We start from the raw sequence: 19,707 nt of genomic DNA on the forward strand, positions 1-19,707 counted from the left end.
ACTCTCCCAGCCTCTTAATCCAACGCCCCACCAAGAATAAAATTTCACTAATTTCTGAATTACTGCGTAGCCTCCCAACTCGTTCCCGAGGACGGTTCGGAGGAGAAACGCTGCCGAAAACTACACATCCAACTTTCCAATAAAACGTGAAAGTTGAAACGTCAGGAAGAGCGGCACGGACTCGGGGAGGCTCAGCGGCTACAAAGGGCTGTGCCAGCCCTCAGCCCAGAGACACCGTCTCTTCCCTCCTGGATCACTTAGGGGGCTCAGGATGGGAGGGAGGGGAGGATTATCTGCTCTTAGACGATACAGCGTGTTTGAAAACCGGACAAAGCTTTGCTAGTTTTCTCCTGGTCGCTGATCACATCGTGGCCCGTGAGTCCCCGGCAGTCACTCGGCCCCTCTGAGAACAGCTCACACGGCCTGTTTCACCATCGGCCCCTCTTCCGGGTCCTCGCTGACACATTGTAGCTTCTTACGCCCCTTGACAAGTTGGCATATACGAATGGGAGCGTTCTTGCCCCTCCGTGTCTCCTAAGAGTGCAACAAGGGCCGTCCCAGGAGCTCACTCGCCCCTCCACCTGTTCACACATCCGCTGGGCTTCATGGTCCGTTAGGTGCTTAGGGAGGCCTGTCAGGCCCCCCAACACACCAGGGACCATCTCTCACCCAGAGCCGCAGTCAGGCGGTGGGATACATCCACACAAACAAGGCGCGGCGGCAGGGGGAAACGCCGCAGCAAATCCAGATGGAATCCTAAACGATGCGCGCGCCCTTGCAGACTGTGGGCGGAAGAATTCTGAGCTGAAGCCCTCCCCAGCAAGTGTGAGGCTGCGTGCACTGTGCCTGCCCAGGTGACGTCTGCAAGGGCCTCGGCGGGATGGGGAGAAAGGACCCCGTGTTCCGGAGCTCCCCCTTCCAGGCTTAGAGTCCAGAGGCTTGAGTGGACGGTGTTCAGGCAAGGAGTGTTTCTGGGAGCTAGCCGCATCCTAATGCAGAGCCATGCAGTAACCACACAGAGCCGAGGCCTGTCCGGCCAGCTGACCGGACGGACGCTGCGGGTGCGGACGCTGAGGAGTGCGGGTTGGCCTCACGCTCGCTGCCCAGCTAGCTACTCACTGCCCAGGCGTTCCTTTCTCGGAGAGAGCCGGCCGGGTACCTTGTGGGGAGAGAGGGACCAGGCGTCTGGGCCGGCCTAGGGGAGGCCTCTTCTGAGGCGCTGGACTCCCAGGAAGCCCAGTTGCTCGGAGGACAGGGGTTGCCCCAGAGCCTCGAACACAGCCACCGTGGCAGCCCCAGCTGCAGGCTGCCCGGTTCGAGGCCTACCATCTTCCCGGAAATAAACAGAACCATCTTCCCTGCGCCGATGTCGGAGCAGTTCTGCCTCCCTGAACCCTCCTCCCTTGCAGAGCCCCTCAAGTCCCACCCCAGGGACTGGGGGTCCCGCTGGGCGGATCGAGGGGCCTGGAGAAGAAGCAGGCCGGGGTGTTGATTTTGTTTCCTGTTGGGTAGGGCCCCATCCAGGGCCCCCACTCCAGCCAAGAGCCCACAGATGCCAGGCCGACCCAGGAGCAGTCGGGGTTGGGGTACCAAGCTGGGGAACCTCCAGGCCCCGGAGTGAAATCAGAGGCGCAGTTATTAATAACCGCCTGCGCTCCCCTGGCTCATGTTTCCTGAGTCGGTGAGCTAAGTTGGGGGGCAGGGATGGGAGGGAGGACGTTTGCCATTAATCTGGGAACAAACGGCCAACCTGGGTGACTGGGATTTTCGCCTTTCTTTTCTCCCTGCTCTCAGTATGGGGAAGCGGAGCCCGCGGGGCGATTGTGCGGCGTCTGCTGGAATTTGGCAGCGCGGAGGCTTGGAGAGCAGCCCCATGCTGGCTCCTATTCAGCCGGCCGGTTCTCCTCGAGCTTTGGAAGTTTCACTCAGCCGTGCACTCAATGGCTTCACAAAGCTGATTACAAGCTTCAGCGCATTCCTGAAGGAGCCAAAAGCGACGCAGGTGCAAACGAGCCGAGGGAGCCCCTTATCCCAGTGACAGAATGGGACAAGCTGGGAAAGGCTTGGACCACACAAATCCAAGCGCACCAGGCAGCAGAAAGCCTGCCTTGGGAACCAGGGGTCATTATCCGCCCTATTCAGCAGGGCCTGGGGACCCTGGGGGCCCGGGAGGCCGGCCTGCGAGGGCGTGCTGGCGGCCGTGGGGGCCCCGCCGGGCCTGTAGCCAGGCGAGAGACGCGGGCCGCCCGTGGGCCTGTGCATCTGCACCGACGGCGCCAGCGAAGTCGGGGCGCGGACAGGCCTGGGGCAGCCCCAGTAGGGACACAGGACGCAGCCTGGTGTGCGGACGGCTGCAACCTCTGTTCACCCCCTGTCCGGACTGCCTGCCCTTCCCCTGTCCCAGCCCGGCGCCACGGGTCCCTGCGCCCCCCGCCCCAGGCCACTGTCCCTGGGCCCCAAGGGTCACTCTGCGCCCTTTCTCCCCCAGCCCGCCTTCCCCATCAATCCTCGCGTCCGCCGGTCCCGCGTAGGGCAACCCCGACACCGTCAGGTGGGAGGGACCGTGTCAGAGCCCCGATCGCCGGGCCGCCCCGTCGGACGAGCTCCTCGTGGCGAGGACGCCTGCGCTGCGAGTCTGACTCCGCCGGGAGGAGGAGGGCCGGCCCTCTGGGGCGCGGAGGATGAGTGACGTCCCGGCTGGGCGCAAGGACACAAAACCAGGGCCGCGGGTGGCGAGAGGAAAGGGGCGCGCGGCGGGGAGCGCGCGGGAAAGGAGAGCCCGCGAGGGGGGCGGTGAACGCGGGCGGAGCTGGAGGCCCTGGGGAACCGCGCGGCGTCCGGGAGAGCGCAGCCCTGTATTCCCTGCGTGGGGAAGGGGCCCTGTCGTGCGCGCCCCCTCGCCCCGCGACCGCGTCCTTCTACCCGTCGGCAGCGCGCTGGACCCGGCTGCGCCCGAGGGTCCCTGCGGGCAGGGCGCGCGCGCTGACGCTCTTTTGTCTGATAACTAATTTGAGTTAATGCGATCTTTATGTAAAGCTAACAGCGGATAATTGTCTATTTTCTCGCCAACAATCTCCATCACAATCACTTATCTGGAAACCTGCGGCTGGATTAATCGTTATATTCCCGAGATGAGCGTCGCTGCCATGCGCAGCGAACGCGGGTGGGGACGGGGAAGCGCCTCCTCCGCGCCTGCGGGACCTCGAGTCGGCCATCGGGCTACTGCCTGGGGCCCAGGCTGCCCTGGCTTCGGTGCCCACGGGTGCGGCCGGAGGGCACCTGCCGCAGAACTTGCTCTGCTCGGGTGGGCGGTGCGGGGGGGCAGAGGAAGGGCGGGGGCAGGCGAGAGGGCCGCCCGCAGGGACCCCGCCCATCCGGACGCGGCCTCGGGATCCGCGCGGCCCGGGCGCGCTCAGCGCCAGAATCGCGCCTTTTGACCTGGCAGAACCCGTGCTCTCGGCCTTCGCTGTTTTCAGCAGGAAAGGTTCTCCCTCCTGGGTCTGGGTTCCTCCAGCCTCGTCCCCTGCCCCACCCACTCCGTCCGAATTAAGTCCCTCCCCCAGGCCCCCTCCTCCAGGATGCCCATCTCTGCAAAGCACAGGCAGCGTCTAGGGCCTGGAGATGGCAATCCCCCGGAGAGGAGGTGCGGAGACCCGCCCCAGCTCTGCCGCCCCCGCGCTCCCCGGTGGGGGTGAACCTCGGCGGCAGAGGCATCTGAGGCCTGGGCGTGGGGTGGGGCGGGGGGGGGGGCACTTGGGCGGCCAGGATTTTGTCTTTGAGCTGAAATCAAAACGTCAGTTCGGATGAAACTCCGACTGGGAAGGAGGCGCTCCGCGCCTGGGTGTGCTGTGCGCGGTGACTTGTAGACGGTGGACTTCTGAAGGAGGGGCTGGTGTGGCCCGTCGATTGGAAGCAAACCATTCGATTCCCCAACTCCGATGGGCTGGCCTAGGGACCTCCGCAACTCTTCAAAACGGTGCTTCCGGGAGAGAGCAAATTCTGTCTCAATTGGTGAAGGTTTTTGGCCACATGGCCTGGAACTGGTTCCCTTCGGACAGCGTAACTCTTAGTTAAACTTCGGGAGTGAAAGAATACAGGGAAACCAAGTGCCATAAAATCATTGGATTGTTGGATAAAGAAGGATCCCAAATTGCCCCCCAAATAAGGCATTGTAAATTCCTGTTGAAATCCTTAAGCCTTCCCTTTCCCCTCCAGCGACTTGATGAGGTCTTTAAAAGCAAACAAGTAAATCCACTCTGGGGTCGGCGGCGGCCCCGCCGGGTTTCCCAGGCTGCTCTTTGTGCGGCGGGCGGCCCGGCCCACTTAGCCTCTCACCTGAGCCTTGTCATCCGGGCATCTCCCAGTGATCGGGGAACAAAGCTGGTCCCCGCGGCAGCCCCGCTGGTCAATCAGGCAGAACAGACTATGCAAATGCGGCGCGGAGCCGCAGCTCCGGGAACACTGGCCCCTTTGTCTGGAGCGTCTCAAAGCGGGAGCAGCTGCACAGACTTGTCGCCCCAGACCCTCCGTTGCCACACTAATGTCATCATCGCAAAACATCAGATTTTGAAAACTATACAATCCGAATTCATTAGCAGCCTCCTCGCAAAGGTTTCTCTTCTCCGTGTGACAAGTTGCAAACTCCAGACCCCCTTCTGCTTTGTGGAGGGGGGCGCGGGGGGTGGGGGCCGGAGTTTGGCAAGTGACAAGGGCTGATGACCCATCACTTCCTCCTTCTGCTGAATTCGAGACCTCGAAACCTGTCCTGGGGGCTCTGAGCTCCTTCCTGGGACGAGGGGCCTGGGAGATGCCCACCTTTTCAGATTTTCCTTAAAGTGTTGCTTCTAAGTTTAAAATTCCTAGGAGCAGCCAAGATAGCCAGTGGAGAGAATTTAACAGAACCCAGTCTTCTGCTTCCCTGACAACACCCGCGCGAGGTTCTGAAATTACTTTCTTCAGACTGAACTCAAAACCATACCTACTAGGGCCACGGTGTGGCCTGAAGCTGCAAGACAGCTACACGGGGTTTGGAGGCACCCCGAGCACCACTACAAACAGCTGGCCACTCTGGGCACCCCACGACCCGAGTCTTGGGGGCCTGTGTGTCTGTCCCCCCTCGACCAAGGACGCTCCTCCTTCTCCATCACCTCATGCCCCTCGGCCCCCATCTTCCAGGGAGACCTCGTTTTTCCTAGAACCGCGATGGCAGAGGGACGCCCTGGGCTCACCTGCGGCCCAGGTGGGGGGCATGCGGGGCTGCGCGCCCGAAGCCCCCAAGGCGCCTCGGAGGCGTCTTTGCCCGCTTAAGGCGCGGCTCAGGGAACAGTGTTAACCTGCCCCTCTGTTAACAGGGTTCTGTGCCCACTGCCCTCTCCTTCCTCCGTGGGCTGGAAATGGTCCCCAGGAAAAGGCAGTCGACATGTGGAAAGCCACCAGGTCAATTCGTAGCCCACAGCTGAGGACTGCATGCGCCCCGCCCGGCACCTCCCGTCTCCTGACCAGCTGGGAGGCCTGGAAGGGGAGTCACCCAAACGGAGGACGGAAAGCAAGGGGGGGAGGCCCCCAGAGGCTGAGCTTGTTTGGTTGGGGGGACGGGAGGCCAAGATCGCCCCCCAGAAAACTGTAGGGGGCTCCTCCCAAGTGCGGACACTTCGTGGGGAACTGGACTAAAGCCCTTCTTCCCAGAAAACTGACTGGGCCTGGGCCCTGCGGGTGTACTTGGAAGTCTCTTGATGCCTGGGACCTCCCACTTCCCCCACCAGCCCTCCGAGCCCCTCCTGCACCCTCCAGGGGCCCCGTGCAGCTGGGCGGGCTGGAGGCTGGGGGTCTCCCCACCTGGAGGTCCTGGCTGCGGGCACGCGGCTCCCAGGATGCTGCCAGTTCCAGGGAAGCCAGGTCTTTGCCCAGTGGCCTCACCAGGGTCTCTCCAGGATGTAGACAGCACCTGGTTCACTGGGGGCACCCAAATACAGTGCTGAAACCCTGAAGGGGCCCTCCTGGGTGGAGCCCGTGACCCCGGTCAAGTGTGAGTGACCAGGATGGGCCTTTTCCTGGCAGAGGTGGCCCAGCCTCCGGGGAGCTGGTGAGCCTGGCTCTGCCCTCGCCTCCCTCCTGGGCTCACACTCACACATGCTGTGCACATCCTTACACACCCACACATTGTCCACACCCTTACACACTCACACACATGCTGTCCACAACCTGACACATTCACTCACACTCACTGTGCACATCCTTACACACTCACACTCACTGTGCACATCCTTGCACACACACATGCTGTCCACAACCTGACACACTCACTCACACTCACTGTGCACATCCTTACACACTCACCTACATGTTGTGCACATCCTTACACACCCCCACACACTGTGCACATCCTTACACACCCACACTCGCTATGCACATCCTTACACATTGTGCACATCCTTACACACACACTGTGCACATCCTTACATGCTCACTTACACACACTGTGCACATCCTTACACACTCACCCATACATGCTGTGCACTCACCACCCTCACAAGCACCAGAACCTCCCTCACACACAGCACATGCTACCCAGGACCACACACTCGTTGTCTCACCTGTGAGTCTCACACACACACACACGCACACGCACACACACGCTGATTCTGGGGTGGCTGGGGAAAATCAAGCAGCTCTGCCCTGTGCATGGGGCAGGAGTGAGCGAGTCCGTGTGGACACAGCAGGCACAGTGCTGAGGGGTGGGTAGCCCTTCCCCTTCTCTTCTGGGCTCTCAGATCCCCTCCTGAACCAGCACTTCACGTCCACATTCACTTTCCCCCAAGACGGTTCCCTGGGCTTCCTCTTACTCATGTGGCTTCTGAACACTTCACACGTGGCTGGTTCAAGTGGAGAAGTGCTGAGCGCACGCTGCGCACGGAGCTTTAAAATGTAGCCTGGAAGCCAGCGTGCACAATACCTCACTATTCATTTTAAAATGCTGATTTCCTGTTGAAATGTTTATTTTTTTATACAGGGGTAAACTAGGTTCTTGAGGTTAGTTTCACTTGCTTCTTTTCACCCATTAAAAACGTAGCTCTTAACTCAGCTGTTGCTGGCGGCTTGCGTTGTATTTCTGCAGGGCGTCTCTGACTTTCCTCGGTGTCCTTCAGGAAGCAGAAGAGGACAAGCAGAGATGGAGGAAGATGCTGGTCCCGCGGTTCAGGGGGAGGCCAGGCAAAGCCGCCTGTGCTGGCGCTGCCTCTGCAACACAGCGTCTCATCCAAGCTTCGTTTCTCCCGCGGGAACTGGTGGCAGGGATGAGGTGGGGACGAGGCGGGGACGAGGTGGCACCACACTTTGTTTTGTTGCCTGATTCATTTTCTTTCCATTTTAACTGTAATCTCATCTAATTATTGTGTTGTGATCTCAGTCAGCAATCTTAAATGAACTCTCAAGTAACTTTGCAAGGGTCTTGCGAGGAGCATTGGGTAGGGATTAGATGTAAATTGCAGCAGGTTATCCGGTGATGTCTCCATAGGCGGAAGCAAACCCTTTCCTGTTGTTTTCAAATTTCAGATCCCATTTTTGGTTCTCTTCTGTTTCCTTTGTCCCCTGCCAGGTATCACCACCACCACGCACCACCACTGCACCCGAAGTAAAACGAACGACGCAGAGAGCCGGAGCCAGAACTTCTCCCAGTGAGGATGCTTTCTATTAGGCAGGAGTAGAAGGGCTTTCTCCCCCCCCCCCCAGGTTTTTTTTTATGATTGACTCATAGGTTTAAAAATCTGTGAAGTCACACCTTGGTCAAGGAGAATACAAGAAATCATTTGCAAGCTTTTTTGAATTTTAAATAAGATTTTTCAAAATAGTTTACATTAACACCTTAGAGACAAGAGTTCTAGAAATAAAGTAATAAAACTTAAAAATTATATTTGCTCTTTTGATGATAGCAAGAGACAAGAGAACCCTCCAAGAATATTGTATATAGTAAATTCAGTATAACTGCATCATGAAAAGTCTGTATGCCTATATATTTGCTAGACACACATTATATTTTTTACATATTTATCTTAAGGGCTATATAAGTGATGAAAAAACAATTCAGCAAAAATGTAAGATGGCTCTACATTGCCAATAACTGACTGTATCTCATAGATAATTTTGGACAAAATTAAAAATATGTTCCTATCATAAAAGGAACCCTTCTGTTACTCATTATTTGTACATTTATTTACAGGTCATTTTTGGCTAAATTAAATTTAATTAAGGGGAAAAGAAAATAGTGAAGAATACCCAAAATGATCAAGGCTTTGTGGGTAAGCTCATTAAAATGGTTTATTATCTGTATTAATTCCTTGGAAAATGCCATTCTTGTTATTCAAGGCTTGTGCATCATTAATAAGAAAATGATAGAAATTTAAATTATTTCATTGGACCGCCTATTTTTTTTTAAGTTTCCAAGGAAATAACTGAAAATTTAGCATGTATGCTGCTGAAGAGCCATCAACATCCAATTAGAAACTTAAGTAATCTCACTTGGGGTGTGTAGGATGGTGTATTTATTAATAGGCAGGTTGCTTATCTTATTTCCGAGATGACTCACGTTTGCTCTCATTAAATTTACCGAGATAACTGTAAGGAGCAAACCGCCAGATTTCAGAATTTAGCCACGTCCTGCCAACTCCTCTCCTCTGGTACTTTCTTGGAATCATCTCAGAGTAAGAGAACAGAAAATGGTAAACAAGCAGAGAAGCTCAGGCCGTGGCACCCGGGCTGACGGCGCGGGGAGTCTGTGTGGGCGAAGGTCCCGGGAGTCCGTTCCTCAGTTTGTTTAATCTGTGTATCGTGTGGCTTCGTTTTCTTCGTGTTAAAAAACTAGAGACAACACTCGCCCACACTCCCATGTTCCTTTTTTCCTCCCTAAAGACTATAATGGGCATACATTTTCAAATATTCACAGACAAGATATTCTGGATAAATGATCTAAGATTAACAAAATTAGATCAATGCTCATTCAGGGCTGGTGCGATATGTCCCTCGTGTTGAAATGATCTGGTGTCAGCTAGTGATTGAAAAAGCACTATGGACCAAAAAAAAAGTATTTATTACAACACGTCTCAAAGCAGATAAGCCGTGGAGCCCGCTCGTAAACGAGGGCCCTTATCTAGATTTTAATATGGCCGTAAGCAAATTGTGAAGGTTTTTGCAAGTTAGGCAGCTTCTAGGGGAAAGCAGGCACTTCGAAAGTTTCTAGACTTCTAAGCCAGGCATGATGCTTTTCACACCTGTCTGTTGATGGTACGGCCTTTGTTCTTTTCCTCAAGATGCAGTCCGTAGAAAGGCCGAAACGGTAGCAGATTCAGGGCACGTTGTCGGGATGGTTTACCTCCCTCTGGGATGGAGAGGGTCCTGGAGACTGAAGCCCTGGGATCTTCGTGGGAGCCCCTTCCTGCCTCTTCCCTGCTTAGCCCCACACATTCTTTCTTTCTTGCTGACAACTGCTGTTGGTACCGATGAGATCCCCGAGGCCAGGACCGAAAGGAGTTTCTCGGTATCTTCATACAGAAGCCACTTTTGCTGACATCAGTACGTGCTGTTTGTTGCTCAGTCACAAAGTTGTGTCCGGCTCTGTGACCCCGTGGACTGTAGCACGCCAGGCTCCCCTGTCCTCCCTTACCTTCCAGAGTTTGTTCAAGTTCGTGTCCGTTGAGTTGGGGATGCTATCTAACCATCTTATCCTCTGCCGCCCACTTCTGCCCTCAGTCTTTCCCAGCAACAGGGCCTTTTCCAGTGAGTCAGTCCTTCGCATCAGGTGGCCTAAGTATTGGAGCTTCAGCTTTAGTATCAGTCCTTCCAATGAATACTCAGGGTTGATTTCCTTTAGGATGGACCGCTTTGACCTCCTTGCAGTCCAAGGGACTCTCAAGGGTCTTCTCCAACACCGCAGTTCAAAAGCATCAATTCTTTGGCACTCAGCCTTCTTTCTGGCCCAACTCTCACATCTGTACATGATTACTGGAAAAACCATACCTTTGACTGTACAGACCTTTGTTGGCAAAGTGATGTCTCTGAGTTTTAACATGCTGCTGCCCCAGTCAGCCTTTGAGCCACTTTTGGGAAGTGGAAGTTGCATTTACCTGATCCTCACTCTTTTATCAAAGGCCAGTGGCTTGTCCTTTCATTACCATTATAATCTATTAACACAAAATATATTTAATAACCTATTAACACAAATGTATTCAATACGATAAAATTTTGACATAATTAACAGAATGGCTGTTGTTTTAAAAATTTCAAAAATAGACACAGACTAGTCTAACAACTAGATGATGCTATCCCATTCAAAACTGACTGTATTTAGGACACCATTCTGTGTGTCCATATGGTCTTTATCTTCAGGTTTAAATTGCATTTGTAATGCAAACACGCTGACTCAGGCATACAATAAACCATCATGAGATAAAACCAAGGAGAAAGTCCAGCAGCCTAAACCCCCAAATTCCCGACTGTGTCATAATAGGAAACTGAGAGCTTTTCCCAAGAGCAACAAGGTTCATCAGATCTAGAAAAACAGCTACCAAAATGGGAATAGAAACACAAAGTAAATCAGAGTCTGAGGTCAGGAATACAGACATTCTCAAAACTTAAGATAGTTAATGTCACAGGAAAACAGGGACTGAAGACCACCCAGGTCTGCTCTTGGGTCTGAGGTGGCTGTTAGGACCCCCACCCCAGCAGCGTTCTCGGTCCAGAGGTGTCAGGAGGTTCCTGGGGCACTGTCTTCAGGGAGAAGCCGTGGGAGGGCCGTGGACAGCTCTCAGAGGAGGGGGACTTGCTCAGGACCCTGGAACAACAGCAGACCTGGCAGGGGAGCTGAGTGCAAGGCACCATCCGGGGCAGGGGCGGGAGGAAGCGGATGTGCAGGTGGCCTTGGATAGAGCTTCCCTGATTTGGTTGGAGGGAAGACTTGGCAGCTGAAGAGGGGTGATGAGGCCAGTCCTGCCGAGCCCGGTGGCCTTGGAGGCAGAGAACAGGCAGAGACCTGAGTCTCTGATTCTCTGCGCAAGGCAGACCCAGTGGCTGGGTCTGAGCAGGAGGAGACGTGAGGAGTGTGCACGTCTGTGTGTGTGGCTGTGGGTGGTTAGGGTTGCAGACAGCTTTGCTTGCTCCCAAGTCCATGAGAATCAAAGTGTCCTTGACAAGAATCTGAGACGAGACAGCCATGAGGGGCAGGGAGTGAATGGGCCAGGCAGTCGCCTGTCTGGGGGCAGCGCCGGGAGTGGATGGCAGCCAGGATTTAGAGGGGACACCAGGAGGCAAGGTCCCTCATGTGACTCACAGCCAGGCTCTCAGGGCACCGGGGGCATCAGCCTGAGGACAGCGGCCCACGGAGGATGCCTGGGAGGACGGGGCAGCAAGGGGGCGGCTGAACGGGCGCATCAGAGCCTGCGCGCCGAAGGCCAGCGGTCTGCACGTGCGCAAGGTCCCCTGGGCGAAGGTAGCTTCCCAGCAGCTTTTGGAGTAAAAAAACTGATAAAATATAAAATGTTTCTTCCATTATGATGAGCTTTTAATTACAAGTTGAAAATAAAGATGCAAACACATTCCTGATGCTTACATATTTGTAGATGTCGTTTCTTGTCAATTGTTCAAAGAATTAAAGAAACAAAGATAAAACTGCAGAGCTGAAATCTCAGTACTTGCCTTACTCTGGTCTGGAAAATTACGTCCACTTTAGATATTGTTTAAGCAGCCCTTGAAATATCTAGGACTTAAAGGTTAGCATGCACTTTGAGAAAATTATGTCACATCCTTAGTTTGTACAGGCTTCCCTCATAGCTCAGTTGGTAAAGAATCCGCCTGCCATGTAGGAGACCCTGGCTCGATTCCTGGGTCGGGAAGATCCCCTGGAGAAGGGATAGGCTACCCACTGCAGTATTATTGGGCTTCCCTTATGGTTCACCTGGTAAAGAATCCGTCTGCAATGCGGGAGATCTGGGTTCCATTCCTGGGTTGGGAAGATCCCCTGGAGAAGGGAAAAGCTACCCACTCCAGTATTCTGGCCTGGAGAATTCCATGGACTGTATAGTCCATGGGGTCGAAAAGAGTCGGACACGACTGAGCGACTTTCACTTCACTTAGTTTGTGCAGAGATCGTGTGTCCATGCTGCTGCTGCTGCTAAGTCGCTTCAGTCGTGTCTGACTCTGTGCGACCCCATGGACAGAAGCCCACCAGGCTCCCCCATCCCTGGGATTCTCCAGGCAAGAACACTGGAGTGGGTTGCCATTTCCTTCTCCAATGCATGAAAGTGAAAGTGAAAGTGAAGTCGCTCAGTCGTGTCCGACTCTTAGCGACCCCATGGACTGCAGCCCACCAGGCTCCTCCGTCCATGGGATTTTCCAAGCCAGAGTACTGGAGTCGGGTGCCATCGCCTTCTCCGTTGTGTGTCCATACAGGGTGATATTTTCTTCCCTTCAGATTTAACTGGTGGGAGGACAGAACGCGAAATGGGCTGGTTGGTCACAAGCACACACACCCCCACGCACACGCCCAGCCCGGGATGCAGGAGGGCGGGCAGCCAGACCCCACCCCCCAGCCCGGGCCAGCACCTCAGCTTCGCCAGGATCACCTCCCACTCTCTCCAAAGTGCCCACACGGGGCCGACTGGGTCCTGGTCGTGCCCACCTTCCTGAGGAGCCGACTGTGAGCGGAGTGCGGTGGGTAGGGGTGGAGGCAGGCAGGCCCCGGACCCATCGTCCCCACCCTGCCTGCCCCACGGCCCTGTGGGGAAAACGTGACAAGGACAAAGATGCCTGTCATCCACGGATCCCGATTAGTGAGGAAGAACCGAACGGACAGTGATCACTTCACATTCTGGGGGTGAGAAGTCGTGACCGCCCCCAGGTCAGCAGAGATGATCTGAATATGCTGTCCACGCCCGTGGATTTGAAACCGGTAGATTCTCTGGCATCACCAACTCAATGGACGTGAGTTCGAGCAAACCCTAGGAGAGAGGGAAGGACAGGGAAACCTGGCATGCGGCAGTCCGTGGTCAACACGACTGAGCGACTGAGCAACAACAAAGTCTGTGGTCGTGGTAAGACGGGCCCTTGAGAGGAAGGGGCCGTGTACAGCCTGGTCACCGGCTGCCCCTGCTTCCAGGACCAAGAGGCGGTCAGTGACACAGGGAGCCTCGTAGGAGGGAGGGGAAAGGAAGGCAGACAGCAGCGTGGTCAGGGCACCCCTGAAACAGGGGCCCCCCTGAAACGGGGGCCCTGACTGGCCCCACGGCCTCGGGAGCTGGGCTCTGGGAAGGGCCGCTGGCCCAACAGCCTGGCTGGGGGGTGAAGTGCGTCCCGACCCCGGGACCCGTAATGGGATCGCAGCAGAGGTGGCCGGCTGAGATGCAGTCAGACTGGGGTGCAGCGGCCCTAACCTGCTCTGGCTCGTGCTGCAAGAAGGACCCGGAGGGGAGGTGCCGGGCAGTCGGGACAGGGCTGGAAAGGACGCCCCCGTGAGCTGAGGTGGGGGAGAGCCGGCAACGGGAGCCAGAGTCCAGGGAGGGGCAAAGGGCGTGCCTGGGGCTTCAGGGGGGCCGGCTGCCCACTGTGACTTCCCGCTTCCGGCTGCAGAGCTCAGGGGACCGTCTGCTGTGGACCAGTGGGTGCCCCTCGGGGGAACAGCCCCCCGTGTGGTTATGTGGGTGCCCCTCGGGGGAACAGCCCCCTGTGTGGTTATGTGGGTGCCCCTCGGGGGAACAGCCCCCCATGTGGTTATGTGGGTGCCCCTCGGGGGAACAGCCCCCCGTGTGGTTAGTGGGTGCTCCTCGGGGGAACAGCCCCCCATGTGGTTATGTGGGTGCTCCTTGGGGGAACAGCCCCCCGTGTGGGTATGTGGGTGCTCCTTGGGGGAACATTCCCCCGTGTGGGTATGTGGTTGCTCCTTGGGGAACAGCTCTCCCATGTGAACAAGTCCTGCAGGGGAACCGTCCCCCCGTCCCTCACTCACGTGAGCCCAGCAGGCAGGCCCCTCCGGGGAGCTGTCCAGGCTGCCGGCCGCTCCTCAGCCAGAGAAGAGCCAGGACAGTGGCACCGGGGCCGGCAGGTGCAGGACCTGGGCTTGTGACCAGGGGCTGTTCCCACCCTCAGGCCCGAGGGGACAAAGGAGGCCATGTCCCCAAGCCGGCCCGGGGAAGGAGGTGGTGCGGAGCAGCCCGCAGAGTGGACACCCCTCCAGCCTGCAGCCCCCGGGAGCCGGGGCGGGCGGGGCCTCCCTAGAGCCTCCCCAGAGCTTCAGCCACAGGCCACGTCTGTCCACACGTCCCTGGGCCAAGGTTCTTGGAAGGACAGGCAGAACCAGGTCAAGTCACGGCTGCGTGGGGTGGGGGAGGACACACCCCAGCCACCTCTGATCCGCGTGTGGGAAAGACAAGGAGACTCTGTGCATAAAGACGCCGCAGCCCAGGGGCCCAGCTCACGCTTGGTGTGAACTTTCAAGTCCTCCTCTCAGTTACTTTTTCCCACCTTCCCACCGAGCTGGCCGGCCCCAGCGGCCCCACCTCCCCTTGGTCATCTTCCTCCTGCTCTGGCCCAGGGCCTGCCTCTGTGCAGCTGCTCCTCCGGCCGCAGGAGAGGGCCTGGGCGGAGACGATTTCAGATCTGATTGCGCCGATGGGCTCAGCAGCCTGATTGCCAATCAGCCCCGAGGAGATGCGATTCAGAGCTGGCCCGCATGGCCAGGCCCCACCTTGCAATCATCCTGACCTGCGGCAGAGCGCGGATGCCACTCAGGTCCCGGGCCTCACTGCCCCTGAGGTGACACGGGGCTCACAGTGCTTCACGCTCAGCCCCAGGAGCCCTGCTGGGCTGGCGAGCCCCAATCAGGGCTGTCAGGCCATCCAGGGCTGCCCTGTGGTCCCCAGATTGCTCTTGAGGCCAAACGACCTCAGGGTCCTTAATGGGCTCGAGAGCCGGCGGATGCCCCCCAGACCCCATGAGCTCAGGGCCCTCAGCTGTGAGACCAGAGAGGCTGGGGAGGGGGCCCTGCTCCAGTCCGAGGACAGACTGGCCCCCTTCACCCCTGCCTGCCGCACTCTCGGGGTGAAGTCCCAAGCCCTAAATCTGCATGTGAAGAGTAACAGATGAGCAATGAAGCCTTGCCGCCTCCTACAGCGAGCACAGCCACGCTGGGAGGCGTAGTGGTGGGGGCTGAGTAAATGCTCGGAGACACACTTCGGAACAGACAGTTTGGGCCTGGAGACTCAGGGCTGTCGGGGGTCTTGGGCAGCGGGGTCAGCCCTCAGCTGCTGGGAAGTGGCTCCTCACCCCCACCCCATCCTCCCACCAGGGCGCTGGGTGCAGGAGCCCAGAGCCCGGGACCCTCTGCAAGGCTGTCTCTCCCCTCCAGCCCCCAGAGGGACGTGGGGATCTCAGCTAGAGCTGGTAGCAGGACCCTGCAGTCATGGGTCACTGCTCTGTCCCCCCACCCCTTTGGGCCTTGTGTCCCCAGCGCTGGGACAGGGAGCCGAAGCAGACCCGGCTGAGGGTCGGAGGAGCGGACGGGCAAGGAGGCGGCCGCGGCCACACGGGTGAGGGTCGCCCCCCTCGGCCCTTCCTGGCACGGGGCAGAGGCACTGTGCCCCGGGCGGGGGCCCTTGCAGATCCGCCTCCCACTGTCCCAAAGGCCCTGCTTCCACTGGACTCAGCGCAGACGGAGGGAAGTTAACGAACTTCCCTCTTTAAGGGCAGAGGATGTTCTGGGACTGGCTGGCGTGGCTTGTGAAAGCTGTATTATTTTTACCCTCCATGAAATATATTCTTTGGAAAAAAGACACTGTTTCAGGACTGGTTGAAGAGAGTAATGAACACATGTCTGGGAACAGTCTAAGGTCTCCCCCGGCCCCGCCTCCATGGCTGGATCCCTGGAGAAGCGCCGGCGGTGTGTGAGCACAGCTGCTCCAGACACCGATGAACACGGGCGGGATGAGGAGCGGGCGGCACAGGCGGGCTCCACGCTGCAGACGGGCAGCCGGTGCGAGCTTCTAGAAGGGAAGGCGCTCCTGTGGCCGTCACGTGAAGCCCAAGGCTCCAGCCTCGCGGTTCACATGGGCTCGTCAGCACCTCGTCTGTAGGTGAGAGATCTGAGGCTGAGAGCTGTCATCCCCGTTTCAAAGTCCTGAGCTGGGGCTTCCCCAGTGGTCCAGTGGTTACGAAGCCGCCTTGCAATGCAGGGGACGCAGGTTCGACCGCCAGCTTGGGAACATTTCACGTGCTGTGGGTCAACCAAGCCCGTGTGCCACCACGACTGAGCCTGCCCACCTGGAGCACCAGAGCCAGCGCTACTGAAGCCTGCGCGGTGCAGCGGGGCGAGCCGCGCAGTGAGAAGCCGGAACACCACGGTTCAGAAGCCCTTGCTCACCACAGTTGGAGAAAGCCCGGGCCCAGCAACAAAGACCCTGCACAGCCAATAAATAAATTTCAAAGAGATTTATTAAAAAAAAAAAAACAAAGCCAAGTCTGGAGCCCAAACCCCTGAGTGTGGTGCAAAGAGCTTTCCTGGCCGTGGAGATGTGCTGTTTTTGTTCGATGAGAGCTCACAGACACAGCTCTGGACGGTTCCAACCTCACCATCTTTGGGAGGTAGGTGGGCGAGCAGGGTGTCCACAGAACGAGCGTGTGTGATGTCAGCGCAGCCAGGGATGAGGAGACCGCGCCGACCTGTTGAGTTCCTGGGCAGAGAGCGGCGTTTGCGTCTCCTCCTTCTCCATCTGTGTACAAACCGAGCCATCGTTCTGTTCTCAGAGAAGTCGTGTTGAGGACAATTACTTAGGGATGTTCCAGAAATTCCCAAATACAGAGATTAATTATAGTCATTTATAGATTTCATGAAAACAGTTGTTTAAGAGAAAACGGCCATAAAACTGTTTGTGATTGTGCTCAGTTTATCAAGGTACGTGAAAATCCAGCATAATTACTGTTGGGTTCGATTATTTGAATTAAGAAGCTCTAAACTCACTCTGCAGCTATTTTGGGAAGCAGCCGGAAGACATCAACAACTGCTTTTTCAGTGCAGATTTCAAGATGCAAGCCCTGTTCTCGGGGCGTGAGTGTGTGTGCGGCGAAATCAGGAGTCTTTTTCCCCTTAAACATGTTTGATCATGGAAGGGAACGTCACCTGGGAGGAGAGAGAGAGAGAAACCTGTTTGGAGACTGTGGTTCCCACGAGTGAGACTTCCGGTCTCGGGTCTGCAAAATCCTCATTTCTGGGGATAGGGGTGGGGCTTGGGCACTGGAGACCCCAGGGGGCCCAGACAGGCGCCACCCTGATGCACCAGGCCTCCCGGCAGAACAGAGTGTGCACCGTGCTGCGACCGAGGGCACAGGCGGGATTTTAAGACGCTGCAGAGGACGGAGTCCTTTCCTTCCGGAATCGCGTCTCCACCCACCCCAGCCGCAGGGCAGCCCTCTGCCCGCTTCGTGGGGCTCTGTGGGCCCACAGACGTCTGCCCCTTAGTGTCTCTAGTTTATCTGCTGCGCCGAATACAAGGGCTCATAGTGTAAAGAATAATTGACTTCCTTCAACCCAGTTAGGGACTTCAAAAAAATCATCTTTTTCAAGGCTTATGTTAGTATTCACTATTTGTGCGTGTGTGTGTGTCTGTGAGTCACTCAGTCATGTCCAACTCTTTGCAACCCCATCGACTGTAGCCCGTCAGGCTCCTCTGTCCAATGAATTCTCCAGGCAAGAATACTGGAGTGGGTAGCCATTCTCTTCTCCAGGGGATCTTCATGACCAGGGATTGAACCCATGTCTCCTGCATTGCAGGCAGACTCTTTACCATCTGAGCCACCAGGGAAGCCCATTCACTATTTATACAGCTTCAAATTAGATATCAATAAGCCTGACTTTGAGAACCAGAATGGAGTTCTAACAGTGATCCTTAGTCCCTCTTCAGAATAAAGACATCTTTCCTTCATACTTTCATACTGAACGCTGTGGTTTTTTCTAAGAGTTACCTGGCATTGAAGCGGAGGACTTCTGTTCTCCTGGGGCCGACAAGGGTCCCCTGATGACTTCAGTTGCTGCACCTCCTGTTTCTGAGGATAAGGAAACCCTCATTTCTTTGACCTTCTTTCATGGACCAAATTTCCTTAATTATCTTGGTTTCCCATGTATTTCACTGCTGGATGCAGCATAAGTCTTTTGCTCCAAGCCCGTACTTCATACCGAATATTCTGAAGAGTCAGGGTGTCTCTCTTGCAGGTAACAAGCCGACGGCTCACAGTCCTGTCCTTGCTGACCTCTGCGCTGGTTACCGATGGCTGTGTGAGAAACTACCCGTGCCAAGCAGCAAATGCGAGTCATCCCAGGTCCTCTGACTCAGCCCCTTGGGAGGCCCCATGCGGTGCTCAGCACAGGGTCTCTCCAGAATCGTTGTCGCGACGACAGTGGGGAAGGCTTGGCTGGGAGATTCTTCGTGGGAAGAATGGCCAGAGACCCTGGAGGAGGTGACGTTTAATGTTCAGCAAGCTGTGCCCAGTCTGCTCTCAAGGGAGACCTTAGACACAGATTCAGAGCCACAGGTTTCTACAGAGACATTAGTATAACCCAGAACACCTTGGCAATACCCCCAGGAGGCAGCTCTGGGACTGCAAGCCTTCAGAAGATCTGAGGCCCACCTACCCGTGTGGCTGGACTCGGTGGGGAACAGGGATCGAGGGAACGTCACTGTGGGAGCAGCTCAAGCTAAGGCTGGTCCTGGAGCCCAAGCTGCCCACGATGAACAGTGGTCCTTTAGGGGGACAAACGGGATGGGGAGAAGCGCCCCTGTGCAAAGACCTGGGCGAGTGGAGGAAGGGAATGTGGGCACGGGTGGGCTGGGATGAAAGCAAGGCGCCTCGACCTTATCCCAAGAGGAGAGGGAGGTCAGAGCCTCCAGGAGGCTGAGTGTGGGTGGCGTCCATGACAGCCTGTGCAAGGCGCTCAGTCACATCCGACTCTTTGCTGCCCCACAGACTGTAACCAGGCACCTCTGCCCTGGGGGACTCTCCAGACAAGAGTACTGGAGTGGGTATCAGTTGTTCCTTCTCCAAGGGATCTTCCCATCCCAGGATCGAACCTGCATCTTTTATGCTTCCTCCACTGGCAGGAGGCTTCTTCATCACTAGCACCACTGGAGAAGCCCAAAGTGCAAAAGATCAAAACTAAGAATACGCAGGCGTAGAAGAGCATGAAGAGGTCCATCAGGGGTCATCTCTGGGTAAGGGTGGAGGTGATTTTCCCTTCTTTGAACTCTTTATTTTTAAAAAATCAGATTTAATTTTTTAATAGGAAGAAAGAATCAATGTTTCAGTTCAGTTCAGTTCAGTCGCTCAGTCGTGTCCGACTCTTTGCAACCCCATGGACTGCAGCACACCAGGCCTCCCTGTCCATCACCAACCCAAACTCATGTCCACTGAGTTGGTGATGCCATCCAACCATCTCATCCTCTGTCATCCCCTTCTCCTCCTGCCTTCAGTCTTTCCCAGCATCAGGGTCTTTTCCAGCAGGTGGACAAAGGATTGGAATTTCAGCTTTAGCATCAGTCCTTCCAGTGAACACCCAGGACTGATCTCCTTTAGGATGGACTGGTTGGACCTCCTTGCAGTCCAAGGAACTCTCAAGAGTCTTCTCTAATACTGCAGTTCAAAAGCATCAATTCTTTGACACTCTCACATCCATACACGACT

General features: G+C 56.1%; 1 long non-coding RNA gene across 3 annotated transcripts in view; it reads left to right on the plus strand.

Moving 5' to 3' along the window:
* The window catches only part of LOC139186258 (uncharacterized), a 49,900-nt gene extending 38,303 nt beyond the window's left edge, over positions 1–11,597 (plus strand). For all 3 annotated transcript variants that reach the window (XR_011569828.1, XR_011569826.1, XR_011569827.1), the window contains one exon: positions 7,115–11,597. This is a non-coding gene — a long non-coding RNA (uncharacterized lncRNA). The remainder of the gene's footprint in view (positions 1–7,114) is intronic.
* The last annotated feature ends 8,110 nt before the right edge of the window (positions 11,598–19,707 follow it).

The sequence above is a fragment of the Bos indicus genome, chromosome 12 (genome assembly GCF_029378745.1).
Source record: "Bos indicus isolate NIAB-ARS_2022 breed Sahiwal x Tharparkar chromosome 12, NIAB-ARS_B.indTharparkar_mat_pri_1.0, whole genome shotgun sequence".
Lineage (NCBI taxonomy): Eukaryota > Metazoa > Chordata > Mammalia > Artiodactyla > Bovidae > Bos > Bos indicus.